Source organism: Amborella trichopoda, chromosome 12 (genome assembly GCF_054954075.1).
Source record: "Amborella trichopoda isolate Santa Cruz 75 chromosome 12, AtrichopodaSantaCruz75HAP2 v2.0, whole genome shotgun sequence".
Classification (NCBI taxonomy): domain Eukaryota; kingdom Viridiplantae; phylum Streptophyta; class Magnoliopsida; order Amborellales; family Amborellaceae; genus Amborella; species Amborella trichopoda.
Window position 1 is genome coordinate 38843390 of NC_142347.1, and position 7911 is coordinate 38851300.

The following is a 7911-nucleotide window of genomic DNA, read 5'->3' on the forward strand; positions in this document are numbered from 1 at the left end:
TCTGAAGCTGTTAAGGTAGGTGCTCCATGCATTATGTCGTTTTATGCACATTCTGCTTATCGTCCTCAGTGATGATTGGTTGTAATATTCCTGTGCTTGAGGTGAAGACTGTAAAGGACTATAAGTATTCATTAGCTGCAGCCATGTTCCACTGTGCCTTGAGCTTGAGGTCTCTCAAAATTGCCCAAAGGAAAGCACAATCTTTCTTTTCATCTGCTCAGTTGCAGATGTTCTCGTCTGCCTTGTGAAGGCTTATCTAATGACTTCAACTTGCAAAGAGGAGGGTATAATTGAGGCCCCTAAAGTCGATGCTCGTAGAGGTATCTTTGCATAATAAAATGCAGATGAGATTTTCCTTCCTTGTTCGTTCTTATGTTGCAGACTGAATGTTTCATGTTGCTAGGGTGAGGACTAATAGATTTTCAGATGTGAATTTTGTATTCTATATGTATTGATGATGTCAGAGATGGAAACTGGATATCCGACGCACACCCAAATGCAGTTCACAGGCTTGCATAATGAGCATTTATGGGTAATTCAATTTTTTTTTTGGCATTTCTATCCATTAGCATGAAACCCTGGTTCATTTCTTTGGCGATGTTTGTTTTTTTTTAGTTTACTTCTATGGTGGACTATGGCACTTCTCCACTTTATCTGAAAACCTTCTCCACTTTAAATAAGCTTCCATCTCCAAACTTGATCTTTGCGATAGACTTCATTTCTGAACCCTGTCTAACTTCTATTAGAAAATGATTTGATCATAGCCCATGAGCTTTTTTCTCTTCTGCTATGGAGTAATACTACCTTGATTTTAACACTAAGTTATTTAAATCTGTGTGCCTTACATCTGTTCTTTCCCTGGATTGTGTCCTGTGGAACTGCCCGTGCTTTAATGCTTAATGTTACTTTAATGTGATTTCTGGCTTAATTAAGTTGATGATACATATAAAAAGTGAATGGTCATCTTATTATTTGGTCTAAGGTGTTTTGGTGATATGATCTTAAAATGTACATGATATTTGACTTTTGTTACTAATGCGGCACTTCTTCCGGATGGAGTCTGTGTGTGGAATTGAGTATGAATGAGCTACAGATCCTACCCTGTGAATCACATCTTGCATTTATTCGTCAAATATCCTATTTTAGCATCTTTATATTTTAGTTTTTGTATTTTCTGCTGGGGAAAACACTACAATGGGTAAATTAGTTCTCTCCTTGGTGTAATTATATAACTTACCCACCACCTTATAGTAGGTTCTGCCTTTTCATTGTTGTTTCTTGATCTCTTATCTAGTTGTAATGTTTACAACTTATCCGACTATTCTGTCAGTGTCATTCATCATATGCTTCCATTTGGTCCTTATTACATTGTTTTTGTTGGCTTTATATTTGGATCTTAAGTAATTGTGTCATTGTATTGTTCTTACTTTACTGGATTACTAAGTTGAGTATGAAGATTAAGGCGATTGAAATATCTGGGACATAATGTGCGGGATGGCTTCTATTTACTAAATCACAGCTTGAGGAATTGCACTTAATGCCAGGCCTAAGACCTCCACTACTCTGATCTCTTGGCATGGAGTGAATTCCTATTGTGTATTGGGTGCGCCTAATGTTGATAATTGGAACTACCCTTGGAATCAGCTTGATACCATTGTATTCAAGTATAAGGATGGTGGTCGTGTTGATGACAATAAATTAGGCATGAATAACATGATTGCAATGTCTTTAGAGTGCTATTGGGATTTGGCAATGGATATATTTATGGCCTGTTAGGATGACCCACAATTTGTGAATAACGTGACTTTATATGTGGGGTCTACTCGATGGGGCTTTGGGTGCATGGCGATAGCTACTGCATATTGGCCCTTCTTATTTTGAGAACACCATTTTCTATGGATAAGGGTGAAACTGTGAAAAGATGATTACCCTTCCCGTAGAAGAGTTGTTTGGTGTGGCACGTTATTTACCACATGTTTGCATTACTCCACTTGATTCTGAAGAACTCAAAATGTGAAACTAATCAGCTAGAAGATATTAATATTTTATTTTCTTTTTCTTCTGCAATAGTTGATAGGTGGGTGTCTTGTTGTTTAGGAAAATTTATCATCATAACATAAGATATGAAGTATTTAATTTACTCATATTGTTTGATTTAATTTCAAAATAACCACTAAAACACACACAATCATGGGGCGGAATAGTTGCAAATGTGTAAAATGTTAAATAATGCATTTCTCATGGATATTTGATAACTTTCCCTTTTGTTTATTGTAGTTTTTGAAAGCATCTTTTCTATGTATTGATGAGGTATGTGATGAGTCCAAATTTATTGTGGTTCCTTGAGGTATTTCTGCTGAAGAGGTTCCTAGTTCTGTGTAGAACTTTCGTTTGATATGTGATTGTGTTGTTTTAAGAACTTGGAACCTCATACTCGTTTTACAATAGAACGTTGGAAGATTGTAATGTGTGGCCATTCCAGATTAGGATGATGAGCATATTCCTGAAGAAATTATCAGTGCCAAGCCTGATCCAGGGTAATGTTTGCTTTGTTGAAGACTCTCCATTGAGAGGGCTATTCTAGGTGTTTGACTCTCAAAATATGTTGTCACCTTTGAATCATTTGATTCTATAGTTGCCTTATTGTGATTCTTTATCGCTATTGGGTAGTTTAAACTAATGTGTAGTCAGCCATCGATATGTATGGTTAAGAACTGGCCTGGGTTTCATTACTTAGGTTATTGACTACTGCAAGACTGCATCCCATGTTCGGCCCCCACTTCTAAACTGCCCCAGGGAATGAGGCTCTTAGCTCAGTGGTTAAGGCAGTGTAACCTCCACTTACTGACACCCCAACTCCTCCCCCCTTCACACACACACACAAAAAAGAGAAGAAAAAAAGAATGAAAATCTCATGTTTTATGTGGGTTGAGCTTGATTGATTAGGTGTTGATGTTTGAAACTCTATGTCACAAGTTTGATTCCTACAACTGAACAACCCAAAAATCGAAGTGTTGAGATGCATGCATACACAAGTAGATGATTTTAGCTAAGGATATACAGTTACTTCACAAATTTCCTCGGCTTGCACAAGAAGTCTGATCCCCTATGTTGCCCTGGTTTCTTCAATGTAGTGTTTGCTACATTATTTGATTTCTTTTGGCTATTTCTGTTTTCTTTGAGCTCAATAAGATTTCCATCCTTCGGGTTTAAAAATGTCTTTGATAATTAACTATTCCCTATAGGAACATATTGCAGTCCACGTCATTACTTAGTGTTGGGGTCAATGGGTTAATAATGTCTAATGGCATGATAGTGATGAGTGTACTGACTTCCTTGATGATCAGGTACTACTGCTATTAAATATTAGTATTGTTGGCTACTTATTAGGCACCTACATGATGATGTATTGTAGTATATATGTTATTTGCCAATGACATAGTTATGATTGATGAGAGTAGAGGCGGCGTCAACTCAAAGTTAGAACTTTTTAGGGATGCTCAAGAATCTCATGGTTTTAAAATTAGCCGGACAAAGACAAAGTATATAGGATGCAAGTTCAGTAATAATAGGAGTAGAAATGAGGAAGCATTTAAGAAATATCTAAAAGATTTTTCAATATCTTGGTTCTATAATTCAGGAGAATGGAGAGATTGTGGAAGATTTCACACATAGAATTCGACTTGGGTGGGCGAAGTGGAGATATGCATCTAGATTCTGGAGTTTTTATATGATTGCTGTATATCAATGAAATCGAAAGGGAAGTTTATAAGACGGTTGAATGACCAACGATACTGTATGAGACAAAATGTTGGGTGGTCAAGAAACAATATATCCATGGGATGAATGTAACTGAGATGTGGATGTTGAGATAGATTGGTGGCAAGACAAGAAAGGATACAATTCAAAATGAATACATCCAAGAGAATTTAGGGGTGGCTCCAATAGGTGATAAGATTAGGGAAAGTAGACTTAGGTGAGCTGGCCATGTAGAACGTAGACCTAATACGGCACCGGTTAGGAGGGACTATTTGGTTCAATTGGAAGGCTTTAAATGGGAAAGGGGAACGCCCTAAAGGACATGGATGGAAGTAATAAGAAGAAATATGCTGACTTATGGTTTGATTGAGTGTATTGGCCCAGGATAGAGCAAAATGGCTGAACGATATTTGTATAGTTGGCCCCAAATAATTGGGATAGGGCTCGAGTGATGATGATGATTATTATTGGCTACTTACTAGGAAATCAAGTATGGGATAATCTAACCTTTACAATCCTTTAAAATACAAAGTTAATATTAGAATGGGTTGCGAAGGATGGATTTACCAATATTTGATTTTTTTTTTTTTTTTTATTTTAATTTTTTTCTTTTGTAAAGTGTAGCTTGGTCATCATGTAATGGTGCTTGCACAATTACTACTAGAAGACAAAGGGTACTCTTGTTGTGAGTAAAAGTTACTAATTTTTTTTAAAAAGTAGTAAATACACTAGCTAAAAATGGCAAGCCACAAATTCGGTGCTCTGTACATTGCAAAATAAGGTTAACTAAAAGGCACCAGGTATTTCAGAAGTGCGGACGTATTGACCCCTGAAAAATACTAAAACTTCAACCAAGAATAGAAATGCAACTGAGATTAAAAAGTTGCCAAAATGGTTCCATCACCCTTTGAGCTAACACCTTCTTTGGCAAGGAAATCAGCTTTGGAGTTGGTCTCCCACCATGTATGATGAAAGGAGGTGGGAGTATGCCTACATAGATCAAAGAATTGGTCAACAATGCGATCAAATCGTCATGGGCAAGGGGAAGCCCGTGATATCACATTTTTGGAGGCACCCTCTATAAATATTAGAGTTTCCGCATTCCCAATTAAAATTTTTTGAGGCCCTAAAGTGGGGCCAAGGATTAGGTCATCGCGGGATTATTGTGCCTGATGAATCCCAAATAGGAGGAAATAATATGTTGGAAAGAAACCCCCATAACCCACTGGACCAAGTTTGCTGAGTTGAGTAACCATCAGAAGTATGCTTGATGCGATGATGGGTATTTTGTCATCTTGATAAGGACATAATTGATATTTCACTAAAATATTGGTATATTTATTGATAAAATTCCATTATATCTGCTCTCAAAATGCCATATTTCTGTGAAAGTTTCAAACCTACCCTTACCTAATGTTTGAGGAATTTATAAATAGTGCCCTTTAACCAAACGTTAGTGGTTTTTAGCACCCATAACAACTCATAAAGCCTTCACATTTGTTGTTTGGGGATTGTCAACTATAGTATGTGTATGGTGCAACTCAATTCATAATAACTTGTTCCTAATTATTTACGCCTACGTTTGAAGAACACCAGATGCAAATCGACTGCCTGCAAATATTTCTCATCGCATTCTTTTGTTTAGTTTCTCTATCAATTATATGTTAGATGTTTAGACAATCTAAATGCCATGGAAGGATTTGTGGGAGTGGGAGAAGGGATGCTTTTTCTCTAGGTGATAGCTAAGAAATCTTTGTGTTGAGATTGGAGTTACTTCCGGACTTTGATGTTTCTTCAAATAAGACAACGAAACTGAAGACTATTGGATCTTATTCTCTTGAGAATGAACTGCTTTAGAGAATCATATGGCGTGCTTGCAATAGAATATGCACTTCACTTCATGACATCTTTAGTTCTAAATATTCTCAACTGTTATTATTTATGTTTTATTTTGCTTTACTCAGCATTTTACTATATGATTTATGACAATTTGGATTATTTTTTCAGTTTTTCTTAAAAAATATAAGATGGAAAATTTGGACTTTAAAATGTAATCGAGTAAAAGTGAGACTACTTTGTTTTCTTAGAACAAATTAAAAGCACTTGGTTTTTCTTGGTGTCGTTCCTTGAGAAGGTTTGAGGATGAATCCATGCGTATGAAGCCATAAACTATATAAATGGGCATTTTGTTCTGAGAAAATTGCACGTCATATGATCCTAGATTTTAACTTTGCGATTGCTGAAAGGAGAGGCCGTTGGCATCTCCCCTGATTGGGACTGGAACAGTCTTTTGGCTCATACGTTACTGGATACAGATGCAGTTAAGGTTTCCCACTTCTATTGAGGTGTATATTACCAACTATGTTTCTTTTGGTTAAAAATGTGCTGAAGGTATTTGAAAATGCTTGTGATGGGCTTATTGATTGTCGAAAGCTCAGTAAAATGTAAAGTATTTTAGTAAAATGTTACGTATTTCAGAATGTGGTTTAAGAATGTGTCACTCTCATATAAAAAGGTTGATCTTGAATTTGAATAGGGTTTATTTCCCAGACAAAAACCTTTTTATTGTTTGTTTGTTTGTTTTTTTGCTTTGGTCTTTTGGTCGAAGCGAGATGCTTACGTTACCTGAAGTAAAATATTATAAAGTCGTTGAAACTACTGGGCTAAACTACTTGTTTTTTTTGCTTTGGTCTTTTGTCAAAAGAATTATTTTTGAGAAAAGGTGATCCAAACTGTATTTGGCAACATCGCTCTTGTTTATTTTACTTTTTCTTGGATAGTTGGATACAAATTTATTAATCCTTTGTGATGGATGGTTAGCTGTTTATTGGAATTTCTTGATTCTTCAAATTTGTCCTTTTTTTTCCCTTTGGGTAAGTAAAGAAAAAGACCATTACAAGGAGGTCACAGTGACTATTGGCCGTTGGATTTCAAATTGGACGGTTGCGGGTCTACCATTCACTGGGCTCAAAGTCCAAATAAAACATTTCCAAGACCCATGACAATACCCCATGCTATCACATCCCACATTTGATAGCTTAGAATTGATTGTGACCTCTTTGTACTATAGGTAAATGATCTGATAGTATAAAATCCCCTTTCTTTTGTCATTGGTGGGTCTTCATTGTTTACAAACTTATCCCTTCATTTTAGTTGAAAACCAACTTAGATAATCTCCGTTTATTTCCTGCAGATTCTATTTATTGGGTTCTCGTATGGTGGTTTATTGGAGCTTTTGACGAGTGAATATTTTAATGAGATCAGCTTGGTGAATAGGAATATTTGGTTACAAACCATCTGTTCTATTTAGTGGTTTAAAAAGCAGATGGGTGCCTTGGATTGGGCACCTCAAAAACCCATTCGAATTGATGAATTGACGTTTCGGATAGGGAATCGATCGAATTGGTCCGATTTGGCCTAAAAAAAAATCTAAAAAAATTATTATAAAATCATTATTAATGTTGTTTTTTAGGAATCCAATAAGAAATGGGGGCATTACATTAAGAACTTTCATTTTTTTCATCAATATGCAAATATTGAGATGTTCTTTCCCTATATGAATAAATTTAAAATTTGTCTTATAATATCATCTAATTTTTTTTAAAAAATTATTTACAGCTATAATAAAAATAATACATTATATAATTTATAATGTAAATAAATAAACAAAAAAAATACAAGATTTGGTTATCAATGTATAATTATTAATAATAAACAAAGGTGGGACCCTTACAAATAAATAAATCTACAAAAGTATAGAATTTAGAAACGTAAATTTATAATTATATTCTAATAAAATTAGAAAAATATATAATTATCATACTTGCAATGTAGGATAATTGACAAAGCAACTTTAAAATAGATTTAAAGTGGTTTGAGCTAGTGTTATTTTTTTTAATTTTAAAATATCTTATAAACTAGTAATTTTTTTAATGGTCAATAAACTGGTATTAATATTATTTTTTTTTGTTCTAATGTTATGTGAGTTAGTACTATTTTTTTCTTTTTAATCTCTATTAACCAATAACTTAATGCCTTGTTTATAGCAAAAAGCTTGATATAATTTTAACAATAGACGTTAATACAATAGAGTGAATAGGCAAAGAACATTTGCCCCACATCGAAACGATGAAGGAGCACTTCACCTATAAA

The 7911-nt window shown here is 34.8% G+C and overlaps 1 non-coding gene across 1 annotated transcript; it reads left to right on the top strand.

Moving 5' to 3' along the window:
* Window positions 1-5991: 5991 nt before the first annotated feature.
* LOC148779579 (U6atac minor spliceosomal RNA) lies at window positions 5992-6130 on the top strand. The gene has a single exon (XR_016046644.1). It is a non-coding gene; the product is annotated as a U6atac minor spliceosomal RNA (small nuclear RNA).
* The last annotated feature ends 1781 nt before the right edge of the window (window positions 6131-7911 follow it).